Genomic DNA, 20360 nt, shown 5'->3' on the forward strand with positions numbered 1-20360 from the left:
ATTAAATCCTAAGAAATAATCGGTAGTAATCCCAAAGGTTTATGTACAAGCACATTCATTGGAGTGGTATTTATTTTGAAGAAAAGTTTAAAAGCAACACAAATGGCCCCAAATTTATAATTGGTTAAATTCAATAAATTTTGATACTGAACATCCATAAGATAGAAAAATGTACATTCAAACTATTTTGTAGAGGGAGATCTAGAGGCGTGTATTATTAGGACAGAGATTCAACTGCTGTTGAGAAGACCCAAATTAACAATGAATTAAATAAGATGGAAGTTTTTTTCCTTCCTCATTCAGTAGTTTGGAGATGGTCAGTCCAGGGCTTGTAGCAGCTCTGTTCCATAAGGTCACTCAGGGACCCAGTCTCCTGTCTTGCTGCTCTGCCTTGTCTCTTGTTATCAGCCTAACTTGTTATCAGTCTGCCTATGTTGTTATCTTACAGAGTATGGTCCAAGGCAGTCCACACTTCATCCTCACTCCCTTTAGCTGAAAGTAGCAAAAGAGGACAGTGGAGGGCCTGTCCCTTTCTTTCAGAGTAACATTTGGAAGTAGCACACCCATCCCTTCCGCTGGCTAGAACTTGGTCACATGGCTACATCTGGGAAATATAGCTTTTTTTTAAAATTATGGACAATCAAAAACTTTTGGTGGATTCTGTTTCTAAAAGGAGAATGGGAGGGAGGATATTGGAGAACAAATAGCAGTCTTTGATTTAGCACAGAAAAATTTTTACAATGTACTTGGTGGAAAAAACCAGGAAACAAAAGGGGACCAATTTTTAAATGTCTATTTGTACTTATACACGTAAGTCTTTTTTTGTTGTTTTCTATATAAACAGTGGTTGTCTTTGAGAGTTGGAATTGTGGATAATTTAAATTTCTTCTTTGTCCTTTTATTGTGAAAAAAATTTTCCTAATTTTCTACAAATTAACATTTTTTTCCAGTAATGAGAAAAACCTCACCATATATACATTGAAAAGAAATACTTTAGGAGAGAAAGCAGTGTGTGTTGTGTGTCTGTAGCCATCTCTCCTTTCTTCTTGGACATCCCTCTGCTGGGCTTCTTTTGTTGGTAGATCTCTTGGTTCTCACGCAAAGGACTGACATTGTCCGTTCTGTCTCAGACATGAAAGCCCAGTGGGGGTTGTCAGTGAGTTTTTTCTAGTGTGATGCAAGGCAGTTTTCTACCAGGAATAAGAGGCCTCAAACGTGGCTTTCCCCTTCAAGGGGATAATTAAGAACAGAACTCTGGTTTTCCCAGGAAGGAAAGGCTCTTGCTTTAAGACGGGGAGAGAAGGGCACTGGAGGGTAGCGAAGGAACCAGAACATAAGAAGTACTTAAAGAGGCTGTGATTCCAGGTCTTTCTGCTTCTTGGAGCCTGAGACAGCCAGGGTTTAGGCAAGCCCTGCTTCTCCTGGGGGCCTAGCTTCTTACCCGACATTCCCCAGGGTGGGGGTGGGGGGAGGACGGTTCTGACTTCTCTTTAAAGTTTTGATGCATTGGTTGTCAGCTTGGTCTTTGGTTTAATGAGGGAGTCCCAAAAGGGAGGCAGAATAGGAGACTGACTTAGCCACAACCAGGTGAGTGCTTCCCACGTGCCAGGTGAATGTTTGTGTCGGGCATTGTTCAGTGTACGATGGATCAAGGTCCAGATCTGCTGTTTACTAACTGTGTGATGGTAGACAGCGTACTTCCTTGCTCAGTGCTTCAGTTTTCTATAAAGTGGGACAGTACAACCTCTGCCTTACAGGATGGGAGGGAGGGTAATTGAGCTAAGGCTTGTGAAGTGTCTTGCACAGTGCCTGGGGCAGACTAAGGCACTGCATTTGTTTGCTGGGTGGCATAACAGACTGGGTGGCTTCAACGACAGAAATGTATTGTTTCTCAGTTCTGGAGGCTGGACGTCTGAGATCAAGGTTAAGACTCAGAAGGTCCGGGTGGACCCCAAGACGCTGTCTTCGTAACAAGGCTGCAGGTGTTACTCATGCTGGTGGTCCATGGAATTGGTTCCTTGAGGACTGTGAAGAAAGGACCTGTCCCTGTCTATTTCCTTATCTTGTAGATGGCCATCTTCTCCCAGTGTGCACCCCATGTTCCCTTTATGTGTGTCTGTTTGTGTCCAAACTTCCCCTTTTTATAAGGGCATCAGTCGTATTAGTTTAGGGCCCAGCCTAACAGCCTCATTTTAACTTCATTACCCCTGCAAAGACCCTATCCCCAAATACGGTCACATTCTGAGGGGGTTACATCTTCAACACATAATTTTGGGGGGAACACAATTCAACCCATCACATGCACCTATAATATCTATCACAGACACTAGACATATGGGTCATTATTATTACCAGAGATTCTGTGAGCTTTGACACGTGCGCTGCTGCAGGCCATCTCAAGTTGCCATGGTGCCGATTCCTGGCAAAGGTGACAGCACAGTCTTTCTTGCCCGAGCCACAACGGTGATATTGCTGTCTGTCTCCCAGGGTGCTATCCCAGACAGCCCAATGTGTTAATGGTCTCTGGCGTGCTGGCCGCTTCTACTCCACAGACACCAACCCCCTCCCGTTTCCTCCTCCCTCCTGCTGAGAGTTGGCAAAATCCATTTATTGTATTCATTTATTTAGTAACCATTTCTGTTATGCTTACTATGCACTGGGCATTATTCTAAGTGCTTTGCAAATATTAACTCGTTTAATCTTCCTAACAACCCTAGGAGGCAGGTACTATTATTACCTCCTCGATGAGGAAACTGAGGCACAGAAAAGTTAAATAACTTACTAGAGGTTTCATGAGCAGCAAGTGGTAGGGCCGGGATTTGAACCCAGGCAGAATCTTGTTCTGAACAATTATACTATTAATAAGAAGGGAGGAACACACACTTTGGAGTCAGGGAAATGGTTTGGATTCCAGCCAGTGAGCAGAACTGGAAATTTCCATCACTGCCTGTTCCCACTATAGCTTTTCTACGAACAGGCTCGTTCCCCAGTTCTCTTGGTTGTGCTCCATTATGTCATTCGAGGCCTCAGCTGACAGCTGGGGTAGGACATGTGACTTAAAGGTGTCCCCATCTGTTGGGGCCCCATGCCTTGTATGGCCAGTCAGATTTCTCTGTCAGGAATTTGGCTAAGGGGTTTGTGAGGATGGGGAACTGAAAACTCCTGGTCAAGAGGCATTGTTGGGAGGGACTGGTTGTTTTGGATTATGCACAAGCCAGAGTTAGAAGAGGACCAATGTGGGCGAAGACACCTGTTTTCAGAGGTGAGGAGAATGGAGCAGGGCACCGAGAGAACAGAGATAACTCGTGCTGGAGCAGAGGTTGTCCCTGAGAGAGGGAAAGACACACATGTGCGCTATTGGTGCGCCTCCTTCACTGGGCAGGTGTCCCTGTCCTTCAAGCTGCTGTGAGTATTGTCTGCTAATGCCTTATATTTGTCCCTTCTGCAGAGAAATCCTTGGCCTAATGGCTTCTGGGCCAAGGTTGGTTGGTTCCCCTTCCCGCAGCAACCAACTGCCAATGACTGACTAACATGGGGACAAAAAGCCGGTGTCCTTTCCTCGAGAGGGGACAAGCTCTGTGGTGCCATCTATACTCGAGCTTCCTGTGGCATCAGGCTGAAGTTGGTCTCCACTGGAGATGACATCCTTGCTTAGCTTTCTTCTTTCCCCTTCCTTGTCCTGTTTCCCTCTCTCCCTTTCTCCTGCGAGCCTCTCTCAGTAAATCAGTGGCAAAGATTCCCCATCTCAGGGGCACATTGGATTCCCCAGAAGCAAAGAGAGATGCCCTGACTCGCAAGTGCTGACCACGCTCAGGCAGTGTAAGGTTTGGTCTTTTTGTATTTCCTATTTTAGGATTCTGGGTAATCTATTTTCTTTCTAATACCACTTTTTTGCTTGAGTTATCGTACGGTCTCTGTTTCTTGAAGCTAAACAAGTCCAAACTCCGTGAACTTGGTAAAGTTACTCAACCATTCTCAATCTCACTTCACTGGAAAATGGTGCTATTATGTTCCCGACTTCGTCACTTGTTTTGATGGCTTAATAAGAGAATGCACGGGACCACTTCTAGCATTGGGATTGGCTTAGAGTAGACACTCTAGTAATGAGTTCTAGTTCCTTTCACAATCTTCTCTTCCTATTTCTCTTCCTCCCTTGCTCAAGTCCGTTCAGGCTGGGGAAGCATGAAGAGAAAACACACCAGAGATGCTGTGTGACTTTCAAAGCACCATGGCAGGTGTTCAAAGAGGTATGAGTTTAGAGTCCTAAAGATCTAAGTTCAACTTTCTAGCCTGTTGCTTCTCAAGTTATAATGAAATCACGAATCACCTGGGGATCTTGTGAGATGTGGCCTGTGATTCAGAAGGTCTGGGTGGAGCCCAAGGTGCTGCCTTTGTAACAGAGCTCCGGGTGCCACTCATGCTGGTGGTCCATGGAGGAGAAAAACCTTGGGTAGCAAAACTCTTGTCTCTTTTTGGTTCCAGAGTGACTTTTCCCCTCTACAAACAGCCTACCGAAATGGCAGACTCTTCCTTTTCCATTCCACTTTGCACATCCTGTGAGATGTGGTTTCTGCCAAATAAGGAGATCTCTGTGGCTGAGACAGCTGGGAAAGCCACCGTGGAGCTAACTGCAGGGGACGTGGGAAGCCAGGGAGGGGCGCTTGCTCCTGGACAGGAGGTGGGCTGTCAGTCTATGACTCTGCATGGATGTCTCCTGATTCTTTTCCTCTGCTCCTTAAGCCAGGACCGTGCACCTAGAATCCCAAGGCTGCTGCTTGTCTGACGTCTTCTCTCCTGTTGCCTGGACTCTGGTCCAGGTGCGCTGCCCTCTGGACAAGACCATCTGCACCTGAGCTCACCATGTCCCTTTGGCCACGGCCTTGGGCCTCCAAGCTCCCTATATATTAGAGGTCCTAGCCTGTCCCTCACTGCTCCAGTGCCTGTTTTGACATTATGACTATAATGAGAGGTTCAGGCAGTTCCAGATATGAGAAAAAAAATTGTGTCATTTCCATAACATTTAATAAATGTCCTCCTTTCCTTGTAATCCTGGACGAGTTCCTATAAACCTTCCCCTTTCCAAACTGAGATTGGTTTTCCTTGCTCGCTGCTGGTAGCTGGGCTAGGTTCCTCCACCTGCCCGTGCTCTCCTTAACCATTGGCCTCTCCTCGCCGCCTTCTCCCTGCGTGGTGTGGATTGTGGAGCTTTGCTCAGAAAGGCACTTCTGGCTGAGAAGGGGGAGGAAGGTCTCTTCTGTTGGAGCATCTGAGAGTTTTCCCTTATAGCCTAGAAGTCACTGGACAGAGAAAAGGCCCTTGATTGATTAATTCTTTCTATAACATGTGCTGAGGACCCAGCTGTGCCAGGCATTGCTTTAGGAACCAAGGATACAGCAGCAAGCAGATACGGTTCCTGCCCTGACCGTCTAGGTGGGCGAATTACACCTCCCTTATCAATGGAAGCCCCCAGAACACACACACACACACACACACACACACACACACACACACACACACACACACATTCTGGTCTTCAACCTCTTGAGAGACCTAGTCTCACTGGCTTCAAGGGAAGGGCCTTAGTCTCAGGACCAAGGAAATCAGAAGAATCTGCCTCCAGCTGAGAAGAAAAGCAGGGATTGATGGTTTTAACGGAATATCCCTATTTCTGCCCAATTTTCGTAGAAACTTGCAGATGACTCCTGAAGCTGATGGATGTGTAATGATGGCTGGAATGAATGATTTCAGCCCCTGAGAGCCTGAGATTTTCTCCTTACCACAGCCTTCTGTGAGCAGCCTGGTTCATTTCCCTATGGTGGTTGTGGCCAGGGACGGAGAGCACACAGAGGCCACTCCTGCCTTTTGACACGGTTTGTGGTCAGTCTGGAATGGATTTCACTGTCGTTTGCTCTGCAGTGAGTGTTGGGGGACACATCCAGGCCTGACTGATGGGGGAGTCATGGTGGCCACCCTGGGCTCTCCCTACCCCTTCCTGTATCACCAGCAAATTCCTTAAGAGCTGCAAAAATTTGTCAGAGAAGTGTCACCCTTTGGAGCCACCAGGCCAGGGGCTGTAGACTGGAATTCTTAGGGGTTCAATTGTTGAGTTGGTGCCTAAACCCCACCGACCTACCCACCCCATGGAAGTGTTTTGCAGGTGGTGACCTGGAGCAGGAGTCAGTCAGGGGTAGAATGTGGAAGAGGCTTCCAGGAAGAGGACCTTGCTGTCCTCAAGGGGAAGCATCAAGCGTGAAGGGGCAGGGAGGCCAGCAGAAGCCGGAGCACGCAGGGCTTTGGAAGCCAAAGATTTTGGACTGAGTCTTGAGGCCACAGGGAAGCCCATGGAAGTTTTAGGCATGGAATGACATAATCTGATCAGTGCCCTTGAAACCTCTCCTGGCTTGGGTGTGCAGAACAGGCTGTTGGGATAGGAGGCAGGAAAGGATGCAGAGAACCTATCGGGAGGCTCTGCAGTCACCAGGCGAGAGTGAGTCACAGCAATAGTCTGATTTTAGAGTTAATAGGATTGAGTGGTTGATTAGGTGTTAGGGGAGAGAGTGAGGGTGTGTCAAGGTGTCTGATTTGAACAATGGCGTGAAGGTGGTACTCTGCACACAGAGAGACTCTGAAGAAGGAGAAAGTGATACTGGGGGTGGGAATTGATGGAGAAGTGTGTGAGTTCGATGTGAAGTGCCTGTAAGACACACATGGACATTTGGTTACATGAGTCTGAAATTCACGAGAGAGATTGCTCTAGACCAGTAGGCCCCAAGCTTTTTGGCACCAGGGACCGGTTTCATGGAAGATAATTTTTCCACGGACCATGGGGGAGAGAGTGGGGTGTCGTGGCTGTGGGGTGGTGGTGCAGAACTCAGGTGGTGACACGTGGCCCATTTCCTAACAGGTCATGGGCCGGTACTGGGCTGCGGCCCTGAGGTTGAGGACAGCAGCTCTAGATGACTGCTATCTGAACATTCTATAATGATGGAAATGTTCTATATCTGCTGTTCAATATGACCATTGAGCACTTGAAGTGATAACAGTGTGACTGAGAAACTGAACTTTTTATTTAATTTTAGATGATTTATATTTAAATTTAAATAGACACGTTATGACTTGAGGCTTCCGTATGGGACAGGGCAGCTCCATGTGGGATAGGCTGCTGACTACTGTATTAGACAGCATAGCTGTCTTTCCTTGTTACTCTTTTTTTAAAAGAATTTTCCTGGCTATTCTTCCTTGCTCTATTTTTTACCTGACTCTTTTTTATTGTAGTAAAATATACATGATATAAAATTTACCATCAAAACTATTTTAAGTGTACAATTCAGTGGCATTAAGTACATTTACAATATTATATAACCATCACCACCATTTCCAAAACTATTTCATCATCCCAAACAGAAATTCATACCCGTTAAACAGTAACTCTCCCTCCCCCAAGCCCCTGGCAACCACCATTCTAACTTTCCATCTCTATGAAGTTACCTGTTTGAGGTATCTCATATGAAAGGGACCATACATTATTTATCCTTTAGTGTCTGACGTAGTTCATTTAGCATCATATTTTAAAGATTCATCCATGTTGGAGCACATATCAGAATTTCATTTTTTTTTTTTTTGAGACAGAGTCTCACTGTGTTGCCTGGGCTAGAGTGCCGTGGCGTCAGCCTAGCTCACAGCAACCTCAAACTCCTGGGCTCAAGCAATCGTTCTGTCTCAGCCTCCCAAATAGCTGAGACTACAGGTATGCACCACCATGCCTGGATAATTTTTTATATATATATTTTTAGTTTTCCAGCTAATTCTTTCTGTTTTTTTAGTAGAGTTGGGGTCTCACTCTTGCTTAGGCTGGTCTCGAACTCCTGAGCTTAAACGATCCACCCGCCTCGGCCTCCCAGAGTGCTGGGATTACAGGCGTAAGCCACCGCGCCCAGCCTGTAAGTTCTTTTAATACAACTTTTTCATTCAACTCTTGGCAGACTTAAGAGTCTTCTCTGGTAATTTCTTCAAAAAGTGTTAATGGGAATGGTATTGTCTGGGTTCTTGCATGTTCAAAAATACTAGTTATCTTTTTTTTTTTATTTTTCATTATTGTTCTGAGATTTTATTTTTTTATTTTTTTTTTCAGTTTCTTCATCTTTATTTATTTATTTTTTTTTATTTCAGCATATTATGGGGGTACAGATGTTTAGGTTATGTATGTTGCCCTTGCCCCCCCCCCCATACTAGTTATCTTTAAACAAACAACATTTTGCTGGGTTATAAATCTTTTATCACATTTTCTTTTCCTGATGACTTTGTAGATATTGCCATACCGTGTTCTAGTGCTGAATATAGTCATGGAAAAGTCGGAAGCTAAACCAAATATTTTTAACCTACATATGCATTTTTTTTTGCCTGTATGTCTATCAAATTGTTTTCTTAAATTTTTTCAGTCCAGTAAATTTATTATTTTATGTCTCAGTGTTGATCCATCTATTTAATTTTTCCCTGGGGACACAGTATGTTCTTTCAAGATATAGATTTAAGCTTTCTGTTATTCATGAAAATTTTCTTAAATTGTCTTTTAAAAATATTTTATTTTATTTTATACTTTTAGAGACAGGGTCTCACTATGTTTCCCAAGCTGGTCACAAACTCCTGGCCTCAAGTGATCCTTCCACCTTGGCCTCCTGAGTAGTAAATTATAATCTTTGAAAAAATTTTATTTTGTGTTATCTTTTTCAGGGACATCAATTATGTGTTTGTTGAATCTTCTTTGTCTGTCTTCCATATTCATCATTTTATCTCTGACATCTCTAAATTCTTTATTCTTTACTTTTCATTTTGCTCAATTTTCTCAAGCCTAATATTTCCCTATTTTCAGCATATCTTTTCTCTTTTCTTGCTCCTAAAGTAACTTCTATTTCTACAAATTTTTTTCTTCTTCCACTTATTTCCAAGCTCTACAGACAAGTTTTGATTTCTGCTGGTAGTCTTATTACTTATTCTTGGAGCTTTGTATCCCTGCTTTAAATTCTTGATTCATAGAGATTACTTTTTTCTTTATGTTCTCTGAGTCCATGGGAAATGATTGGGTTACTATTTTTATCCGTTTTGTGTTACACATTTTTAGTGTGCTTTTTTCAACTGCCTTTTATTTAATATTTCTTCCCATCTTCTTTCTTTCAGTGTTTTTGTATATTGTTGCAATTTCCTTTGTGATAACTACTGAGAGAAGTTTAGGTTAGATGCTATTTGTGGAAGAACTATATGGAAGAGAAGTCAGAAATATGCCATGGTGCAGGCTAGAAAGATCTCTTTCTGGCCCACAGTGTAGAGATAGGGTTGGGTGTTTGCACATGCATGCATGCGTGTGTGTGTGTGTGTGTGTGTGTGTGTATGTGTTTGCATGCATGCATGTGCTGCTTCAGCTTTTTCTTCCCTTCAAAAACTTCAGAATTGTTCATCATCCAGAATTTCTCTTTCTCCTGGTTCTTGTGAAATTGTCTGCTTATTTCCTTATTCAGCCTTGCTTGTTGGCCCTTTCATGGTGTTGGGCAGGTTTTAGGAAGCTCATCCTGCTCCCCCCAATCTTGCTATTTCAAACAAAAGGTCACTGGTTTCCCCCAGGGTGTGCAACCCACTTTGGAGAGTGCTGCGTTCTGCTAAATCTGCCCAACATTGGCTGTGGCAGGTGGTCCAGTTGTTCACTGTATTTGACCAACTTCCATATGCTGAGGATGGGATTTAGATGCTTCTTAATTTCATCAAGAATGAAGTATTTTCTAGGGTTCCTCCTTTTCCATGTTTCAGGTAAGTGTCAAAGAAGAAAAGGGGACAGAAATGAATTAGCTTCCTTGTTTTAAAACCAGAAGAATGTGGTTTTCTAATACTTTCCCTTTTTACTCAGATTACGAACTTCCTTGAATGACAAGGCAATGGTTGAACCCAAATGGAAGACTGATTTCCTGATACGCTCAACTCTGTGGTTTGCATAACTGGTGAGTCCTTGTGCCATCTGCAACCATAAGGTACTGTGTGATAAAATCTTTTTGACATTTTAAACATCCTATCTAAGGTTGGAAGCCACTTAAATGCAAATAGTGACACAAATCTGACTATTTATTAAACCAACTTCTCATTTCTTATGTGTGACTGAACATAAGCTGCACACTGAGTCAGCAAACTTTTAAAGAGTTGTGTATCTTTTATTTTTAGTCATCTGAGAAATTAAGAAACTGAAAGTTCATTTTCTTGTTCTGTTCATTAGGAGATATTCCATGTTTAAGAGCTAACCTATGTCAGTAATATTTTATCTGGGGGACATTTTGTGGGCAAAAGGGATAGAAGCCACAGGAAAGGTTTAATACCATCGGTCAAAGAGGCCAGAATGCTAGGGACTTGTGTGATGTGGAAGGGAGGACGACATCCTTTGGATGGTCTGGCCCCTCGGGTGGAGGAGGGGTGCTCCCGAGAGATGGCAGTGAGTCATATCTGGGTACCACATGCTACAGAATACCACATACCGCAAAGAGAGGCCCTTGCCTGAAAACCGATGGTGACTACAATGCTCTCATCCCTGTGGAAAATGATTGCACTCAGCTCCCTAAATTCTGTGTTTCTCCATATTTATATATGCTGTTACTCAGTGAATACCTGATTAAGGAATGCAGCTGCCAAATGAATACATTTATCGCTCATCAAATGGCACCATAAAGCCAGCGATGATGGGGCTTATTAAAAACCTTCTCTCACTCAGTGAAAAGTCCCCCACAAGTCCCAGCCAGTCTCAATATCACAGCTAATGAAATGGGTAACCAATACACAAAGAGATGTATTCAAGAGCAAATTAACTGCCTCAGGAATATGCATCATAAAGATTGCAGCTTGCAAAATAAATAGACAGTGTATTGGGCAAATTGGCCTCGTGTTTAAGTGTTGATGGGTTGGAAATATTGGTATGGCTTCCTGATAGATGCAGGCAGTGTGGGATTCTGTAAGGCAGACATTAGCATGAAAAATCAGGCTGGGGACTTTCTAATTCGCTAGCACTGGGAATGGGTGAGAAGGCGTGAGAGGACATTTATGGAGCCAGTCCTAAGTGCCAGGCCCTGTGCTGGCCCTTTGTGTATGTTGCCGCCTAGTCCTTACATTAGCCCAAGAAGGCAGGACCCTGTATTTTTGGCCTCACCTGCCTATGGCTACATAATGAGGTTACACTATGCGATTACCCAAAAAGATTTCCTTTTCTCTGTGTATACAAATATTAGCACATGAGCCTCCATTGGTTTCTTTAAATAGAAGCGATCTCTCTTAAAGCACCCCAGACATTTTAGAGTTCCCTTAGGCTCTTGCTCATGATCTCTCCAAAATGAAAAAGGTATCCTCCTTGTTCTTCTACTGTGTATTCTCATCCTGCTGTGCTTCTGCCAACTTTGCCTCTATTCTTCTCTGGTCACCTTCCGGACCAGAGGGAAGAGGCAACCTACGGGCTAAATGTCCATTCCCAGCACTGGGCTAGGTCTTAATGCTCCTCCCCGCCCTCCTCATCCCAGTCCACAGACACAGGAAGATGGAGACGATTCACAGCCTGATGAGAAGGCAGGAGTGTGGGTTGTGCCATGTGAACTCTGACAGATCACTTGACCCCCGAGTCCCTGTTACCCCCTCAACCCCCAGAGAGCAAAGGTGAGGTTGTCTCCCTCGAAGGCCTGTTGGGAGGAACTGAGGGAGTGACATCAGTTAATCCTGAATTCTGATCTACTCCATGATTTTCACAGGACTTCCTTCTTTCAAAAAGCTGCAGGGCAGATGCTCATTGAGAGGAAGGGCATTGTGGCTGTGGGCCTGGCCTCTCTGCAAAGGGGCTGACTAATCTAATTTAATGTGCAGCAAGACTGCAAAGAGACAACAATCAGTGGCTCCAAGTGCTGAAACACATGCCTCCTGCACTTGCTCAGACAGCATTTTCATTAGCCTGATTATGATGATGATTGTTTTCAAAGGAAAGCTAGTGAATTGTTGGGACTCATCCCTGACCCATTTCCGGCTAATTGACAGTAGATTTCCATTTGTGTTAAATGGACTCTAAAGGGCTGTAGGGGCTGTGCTCCCAGTTATTTATTGGTGCATCTCTCAGACTGGGCTCCCCCACCAGCAGGCCCTAAGGTAAGGGTGCCTATGTAAGAGGTTGGCTTGGAAGGTGTTAGAGAAAGTGACAGTGGGGGAGGGGTGGGGAAGTGGGACAGGGAAGGGAAAGTATAGGGTATCTTATTGAGCAGCTTACTGCTACTGGCAACTGGGAGGGCTTCCGGTGGGTAGCGCAGAACACATAGCATGGTTATCCCACTGGAGGGGTGAGGGGCCTGGGATATTTATCCACCAATTCTGATCACTCATTGGTTGAGGGCTATTTCTGAGGACATTTACTCTTCGACTCTTCCCGCCTGCATGCAGGGGACACTCAGGGGAGAGTGGCAGGTGCTCGCAGTAGGAAGCCATCACCTTGCATGGGAATGGTGAGTGCCAAGGGGTGTGGGTCAGACATTGATGGTTTCTGCACAAATTTAAAAATCTGAGTCCCACAGCACTTGATACATCCCATGTTTATAATGATGTGTTTCTGTATTTGTCTTTCTCTCCAGACTGTGAACTCTCCGAGGGCAGGGCTATGTCTTATTTTTATTCTTGTGTCCAGAACAAACCTTGCCCAGAATAACCACTCAGCAAACACTTGCTGACTGGATGGATGAAAGATCGAGGGATAAGAGATCAAAGATCTGAAAATGCCCAGGACTGGGATTGCAAACTCAAATACCAAGCTGGGTTGGTGCCCTTCTAGAGCTCTCCTTGCTCTGGGAGGAAGGTATTTTTTTTGGCCTAAGGTTCTTCTAGGTTCTCCTCTTATCCGTGCCCTAAGCCTTCTGAAGCTGTGGTTGTCAGGCTCCCATCTGGTGGTCTCTGTCATAATCTGCCTGTGTGTGCCTGGTAGGCAGTTGGGTGGTGTGCTCAGCTGTGATTTCAGCTCCACCTCTGAGATGCCATCTTTTGGACCACATGGTCTGGGCTCACAGACTAGAGATCATGAGTCAGAGAGGCAAATACAAAATCAGTTCCTGCTTTTGAGAAGTTCACAACCCAAGGGAGGTAGATCCTACTGCACGACAACACAAATGCTAGGGGTCAGTGGTGTTCCTTTACCAAGTCCCATTCCTTTCTCTTATGAGCATGCAGCCAGACTACATGTCCCAGACCCCTTTGCAGTTAAGTGAGATCATGTGACTGAGTTCTAACCAATGTGGGCAGAAGCATTTAGACTAAGTCCCTGTGGGGACCATAAAACTCACCTGTGCATTTCTCAACATTCTATCTCTCTCACCATTCACGGGCTACATGGAGAGAACTTCAAGCACTTAGGGAGGGTGGAGCAGCAAAATGGAAAGAACCTGGGTCCCTGAATGACTGCATAGAGCAAAAGTTTCCACTTCTCTAACTGGTCTGTGGTATACTGTGATGCAGAAATAAACATTGTGTTATGCCACTGAGATTTTGCAGGTTGTTTGTAACATCAGTTAGTTTACTCTGACTGATACAGTGCCCTGTGGAGAAGAGTTGTGCAGAATGCCTTGGGAACCCCTGAGTACCCTTAGAGGAAGGCTCCCCATTGGAGGAAGAGCCACACTCTGAGCTAATTAAGGAAGGTGGTAGGCTCTCTAGAAGGGCAAGAGAAGTGTGCAGCTGGGGAGTTGGGCAGATACGCACCCACTTATTTTAAATTAATCACAGTTACATGGATTTTGTGATGCCCCTTGAGGTGAATAGAAAGAACTTCAGGCAGGAATAATTGTGCCAAATTGTGGGTGAGAATTGCATTCTGTATCTGCAGGAATTCTCAGTGTGATACATTCCAATGGAGCAGGGTTGACTCTGGTCCTTCAGGGATAGCTAAAGACCATGAGTTCCCTTTGGCAAATGGTTCTGCTTTGAGAGTCAGTTCTCTTGCTCACTATTTAAACAGTTTATAGTAGGACTGAAGTTCATAAGGCAGGCAAAGATCACTGAGATTGAAGCTGTACTAGCAACTTCTGTCCTGCCCCTAGGGGCCTGTGACAGAGAGTACTTATTCTCCATGTAGTGCATGGGTGCATATGTGCTGCAGAGGGAAAGGGGAAGTAGTTCAGTCCCACATCGTCTGGGGCAAATGTGTCCAAGGAGTCAACCTCCTTGCTAGATGTATATATCATTAGAATGTAGGGAAACATATAGGAGAATTCAGAGAATATGGTTCTGTTTTATCCAAGGATTATATTAGAAGGTTTAGAAACCAACACTAGCTAACTCTGGCAAAGTAGAGGGTGTTGGAGCCCTTTAAATGGGTGGAGGCTGGAAAACAGGTGTCAGAAGCAAGGCAGCTTCTGAAGGTAGGAAGCAGGAACAGTGTGGGATGGGATAGCTGCCCATATTTTTGCAGTTTCCTTGTTCCTCTGCTCAAAATTTTAATTTCAGGAGGGGAAGCCAGTTATACAATGTGTAAGATGGCACGGCACCCTCCTAGAGGAATAGTCATTCAGGCTCCTAAGACCCCTAGGGCAAGAGAAGACAGCCTTTACCATTCTCATGGGAGTTGTTATACTCTGCAGGTACAATACCTGTCCCCCACTCCCACAACTATTCTGGACACTCCGGCAACTAACCCGTAAAAAACAACTGTCCAAGTTCACACAGCTTGTCAGCGAAGAGACTAAACTTGAACTTGGGTCCTTTGTCTAAACTTCTTGCTTATCTAGAAGAAAGAAGAAGACATGCCTACAAGTAATGTAAGAGATTATAGGAATATCAGAGACGAGGAAAGGAGGAGGTTGCTAATGGTGAACTAACCATGGAGCATTGAGAATAAGGTGTGGTGCTGGAGTAAAGAGGGTGCGCTCCTTCATCTCTCTGCCTCCTTCCTATAATCCTTTCTCCACCCTGCTTCATACATGATCTTTCTACAGTGTAAATCTGTCTGCATCACTTCCAAGCTAGAATCCTCCACTGGTTTCCCAGGGTTTTCCATTGCCTCCATGGTAAAGTGAAGATTTACATGTGTTGTTGAGTGGTTTGGTCCAGCGGTGTTTCCCTAGGGACAGCATGGAGGAGTGAGATGGAAGCCCATCCAAGGTTGGGTTATTGCCAATGGATGTGATGGAGAGATGGAGGGTGAAGTGATAGAGTAATGATAGATCATAGGATCCAAGTGAGAAAGGGAGGAAAGGAATGCTATGCGGGGCTTGTGGATGGGAGGAAGGGGTGGGGGATGGACTGGAGGTCCTGATGAGATTGAAGAATGCCTGCAGGGGGATGGTTGGGCGAGCAGGCTGGAGGGAGAGGAGATTGCAGAGAGAGAGTGGGATGCATGGATTAGTGATTTTGGGGTCAACAGTTCCAGATGATGTTAAAGTTCAGAGAGTGACCCTCCCAGAGGGTGACTGGTAGAATAATGCAGCCGCCTAAAAGATGTCCATGTCCTAACACTGCAACCTGTGATATGGGATATATTATGTTGGACCTTGCAGAGAGAGAGAGAGAGAGAAAGTTTCGAAGAATGCCCCACTGCTGGCTCTGAAGGACAAGAGGCCATGAGCTGAGGAACGCAGGCAGCCTCCTGAAGCAGAAAAGGCGAGAAAACAGATTCTCCCCCTAGAAGGAACCTAGCCATGCTGATCACTTTAGACTTCTGACCTCCAGAACTGTAAGATAATACATTTGTGTTGTCGAAAGCTACTAATTTGTGGCAATTTGTTACAGCAGCAATTGGAAGCTAACAAAGTGACTGAGAGAATAGAGAAGGAAGCATTTGGATGACTCTTCACATCTTGGATTCTCTGTTCCTTAATCTACTGATCACCAACTCCCACTGCAGTTTCCGGAGCTAGACTTGTGCTTCTCTCCACTGTTCACAGCAATCACCTAAAACTTTCTCTGCTCTCATTATGGCTCTTGCTTCCTCTGCCCACCTGGCTCACAGCAGTTGACCTGTTTCCCACAGTCATTCAGGATTTCTTCATTCAGCTGGGACCGGAGACTTCACTGAATGAGTGATAATTTCCAGGAGGCTGCAGTGAAGATGGGAGAGGAAGGCAGGACTTGTCTGAGTCTTAAGGATGCAGGGATTTTTTAAAGACGGAGGAGGAGTACTGATCTGCTTTGGAATCTCAAGCAATGAAAAAAATTATGGTTAAGCTGCTCTATATGGGAAAATGAGTAAGTTTAGTTTTTAGATCTTGGAGAAGGAGGAAAAGAGTAGAAAGAAGGAGGAAAATGAGGCGGAGAGAAACCTCCAAGGTGGCAGAAGCCTGGGGACCACCTGAGGCGATGGGGTAGCTAAAAGGGCCTTTAAGAGTAGGTATGCTCATGTGCAGTTTTAAGTCATTCGCCATTTTGTAATTTGTGTCTCCTGGCTATGGACCCCCCAACATCGTTGGTAAAATGTTCCATATTCTTGCCATTATCAGTGGGATTTTGGAAATCAAACGTGAGATTGTTTTTACCTGTGTATCAGCTTGGCGTGCAACAAAGATGGTGTGTACAGAGGCAGAAATCCAGGAGCTGAGGTGAGCATCCAGCCAACCATCCATTCATCCACCCAACCATCCATTCACCATGCATCCACCATCCATCACCTACCTGTGCATCCATCCATTCCTCCTTCCCTCTCATCCATCCACCCACCCGTTTACTAATTTATTCATTCAACAAATACTCATTGAGCATATTCTATTCTATACCTGGCTCTGTTCTGGGTCTTGGGGGACACTGCAGTGTACAAGACAGACAAATATTCTGCTCTCAGGAGCTTCTAAGTACGAAAGGCAGACCATAATACAGTAACTGAGTAGATTGCCAAGATAATTTCATGTGGTAATAAACACTATGAAGGCCATAAAATAGGGTGATGTTATAGAACAGTGGCCCTCAAAGTGTGGCTCCTAGACCAATAGCATCAGCACAACCTGGAGCTTGTTAGAAATGTAAATTCTCAGGACCCGCCCCAGACCTGTTATCTCGGGGGTGGGGCTCAGCAATCCAGGTGAATCTGATGCATGCTCAAGCTTAAGACCTGTTGTGATGGGTACTGAACACGTGGTCACCTGAAGTAGGGTGGTCAGAAGGCTTCTGAGGAGAGGGTGACATTCGAGTTGAGATCAGTGCCAAGAGGAATCTAGCCTCGCAAACCTAGGGAAGTATGCTCTGGGCAGAGATAGCAAATGAAAAGGCCCTCAGGTAGGAACTAGGTTGATGGTTTTAAGAGACTAAGCAAAAGGTCATCGTGGCTGGAGTGTGGTGTATAATCATGCAAATTAACTATGAAAGACAGTGTTAGGGACATTCTTGTTGCTCTTGGGATATTCATTCTCTTTATATCAAGATGTAGGCTTTGCCTATTTGCATTGGAAGGTATATATTGGAATTCTTTTTAAGGTAAAACATTAAATTAATTTGAATCATACAAGTAATACATATGAAAATTTTCCTTATAAGTGAATTTCTTGGCCTCTTGTGAAGCTGCATGTTGTGTTGGGATCTCATCCCATCACAGTCTGATCACTGCTTCTCTCTGGGCCTCAGTTTCCCATCTGTAAGGTCAGGAAGGAGAAGGGGTGGGAAGAATGAGCTGGCAGGTTCCCCGAATGGGGAGACATCTGACATCTCCTCGTGGGCAGTATAGCTCCTCCTCAGCTGTCCGCATTTGCTTGGAGCCTTCCCTCCCTTCCTTTTCTCTTCCTGATTCGACCTTGGACAGACAGACCGAGGCAGGCCAGGAGGAACAGAGCAAATGAGTTCCCTCGGAATTACTGCTGATGTCACCTGGGGTTTTGGAAATCGACTTCGAATATAGAGTAATGCTGGGAGTTTAAGTCCCCGCTCCTAATGGCAGTTTTCTTTATAGTGATTGTCCTGCTTCTGAGCCCAACAGTTTTATTTCTTGCAAATGGATGTCTTAGAAAAAGAACAGTCAGCAGAGCTGCACAGTCATGAGCACGGCACTTGGACTTGACTCTGGGGCACCACGGAGGAAAGAGGGCGCCAGACCTGGACTTCTCCCAGGGGAACAGTGAGCGCAGTGGGAAGACCACGGAATAAGTCTTGTAACTCGGGTGCACTCTCCCGCCTCTCTGAGCCTCTGTTTCCTCATCTGCAAAATGGGGATGATGCCACTTGAACTGTTTTAAATAAGATGACATGTGCAAAGCGTCTGGCACACAGTAGGTGTTCAGTAAACATCAGTGCTTGTCTTCCATCCCTTCCCTGGGAGTGGGGAAGTGGCGCTCCTCCCTAGTCAGCCAGCAAGCCCCTCTCTGCCCACAACTCTCTGGGCTTGTTTTGCTTGTGTAGTAATTAGGCACTGGCAGCTGAGAGCGTCCAAACACACAGCTTTATCTTTTCCCCAAGCTGCTTCAGTTGATCGAGGGCTGGGTGGTAGATGACAGCTTGTTTATCCAGGGAGGCTGTAAAATATTCTGCTGAGCAAACACACAGAGAAGCTTATTCATCTTGTCTTTTGTCTCCACCCCTACGTAGTTGAAAAGGGACACTTTCCCCCATCTTACCGACCACGTGCTCCCCTGAGCATTGCTCGTGGGTCTCTATCTGCCTGTCCTGGAATGCAGGGCCGCCCAGCCCCTGCTCTCAGCATGCTGCCCCCAGCAAGAGCATCCACTGTGAGGGCTGTATTGACCGCTCCTGGGCCTCTACCCAGCTTGGGCTGCTCTGCTGATACCACCACCTGGATGTCCCACAGGCCCCACCCGCTCAGCTTGTCCCAGATGGAAACCACAGATGGAAACTCCCTTCCCACAGGCGCCTCTTCTATCCTCTGGGTTTCAGTCATCGGCAGCCCTGGCCACCCTCTCCCCAGTCGGAAACCTGGAAGGGGGGAATTTGTGATCGTCCCAGAGGCCATGTGGGTGCAGTCTCCTCTCTCCTGGAGTTTACATTTTTGGTGGTGGGGAGAAGCCAGACAAAAAGCAAGTAACAAAATATATAGCTCTGCGTATTTGCCAGTGAAAAATTAAACAATATATGTATAATGCCAGGTAGTGTTAAGTGCCATGGTGACAAATAAAGCGAGATAAGACAGAAGTGATAGAGATTGGGAAGTCCTGGAGTGGAGCTTTAGCGATTAGTGGGAAAGAGAGTCAATAAACAAGCCAAAGAATAATTAAAATAATTTACAGACTCTGGTAAGTGCCGTGAAGGAAGTGAGCATAGCTATGTGGAACCACAGACAGGTTGAGAGAATTAAATATTAAGAGTGTATGGAAAGTGCTTTGTTGTGATGGTAAATGACGGACACTCGAGGACCCATTCTTTCCCCGAATAGCTCTTTCCTGTATCTTCCATTTCTCCCTCTGCTGGGTCCTTCCCACCAGTGTTTGCACATGCCCAAGTCTCTTCCTGCCTAGAACATGTCTCTCTGCCCCCTACCCCACGCCCCCTCCATCCATAATCCCACGGTGTCCCCCTCAGACAAAACTTTTCTAAAAAGTCATGTCCTCTTTCAGTTTCCACTTCCTCCACTCATTCTTGTACTCATTTCAGTTTGGCTTCTGCCCCCAGAAGGGTCTCAGAAACTGCTCTTTCTTAAGTCACTAATGGGCCAGAGGCAGTGGCTCACACCTGTAATCCTAGCACTCTGGGAGGCCGAGGTGGGAGGATCTCTTGAGCTCTGGAGTTCGAGCCCAGCCTGAGCAAGAGCGAGACCCTGTCTCTACTGAACAGAAAAATTAGCCAGGCCTGGTGGCACGTGCCTGTAGTCCCAGCAACTTGGGAGGCTGAGGTAGGAGGATCACTTGAGCCAGGAGTTGGGGGCTATAAGGAGCTATGATGATGCCACTGTAGTTTAGCCTGGTGAAAAAAAGATAAATAAATAAAGTCACGAACAGCGTCCATGGTCATTGAGTCTTTCGAGTTCTCATATCCTCAGTCTCTTGGCCACATTTGCTCTTTCTAATTTTCAACACACCACCTCCTCCAGTTTCTTTTCTCCCCACCTTCTCAGGCTCCTTTGCTGACTTCTCTTCCTCTGTTGGTTCCCTGAATGTTGGGTGTCCCCCAAGATTCCATTCTGGGTCCCTTCTCTTTTCTCCCTCCACATTATCCCTGGTGAAATCCCCTCGTATGTAACCGCAGTCTAGTTTGCCAACCCAAACTCCTGGCCCACATTGTGAGTTCATTCTTGGATCCCCACTCGGCAGTCCCACGACCAGCTACACTCTACAGGTCCACATTGGAATTCACCACCATCTTCTGCCATCAGTCCTGTTCTAATCTTCCCATCCCCGTGAGTGGCACTGCCATCAAGTTGTACAAGCTGAAACCTTGGAATCAATCCC

Source organism: Propithecus coquereli, unplaced genomic scaffold (genome assembly GCF_000956105.1).
Source record: "Propithecus coquereli isolate 6110/MARCELLA unplaced genomic scaffold, Pcoq_1.0 Scaffold35, whole genome shotgun sequence".
Taxonomy (NCBI): Eukaryota; Metazoa; Chordata; class Mammalia; order Primates; family Indriidae; genus Propithecus; species Propithecus coquereli.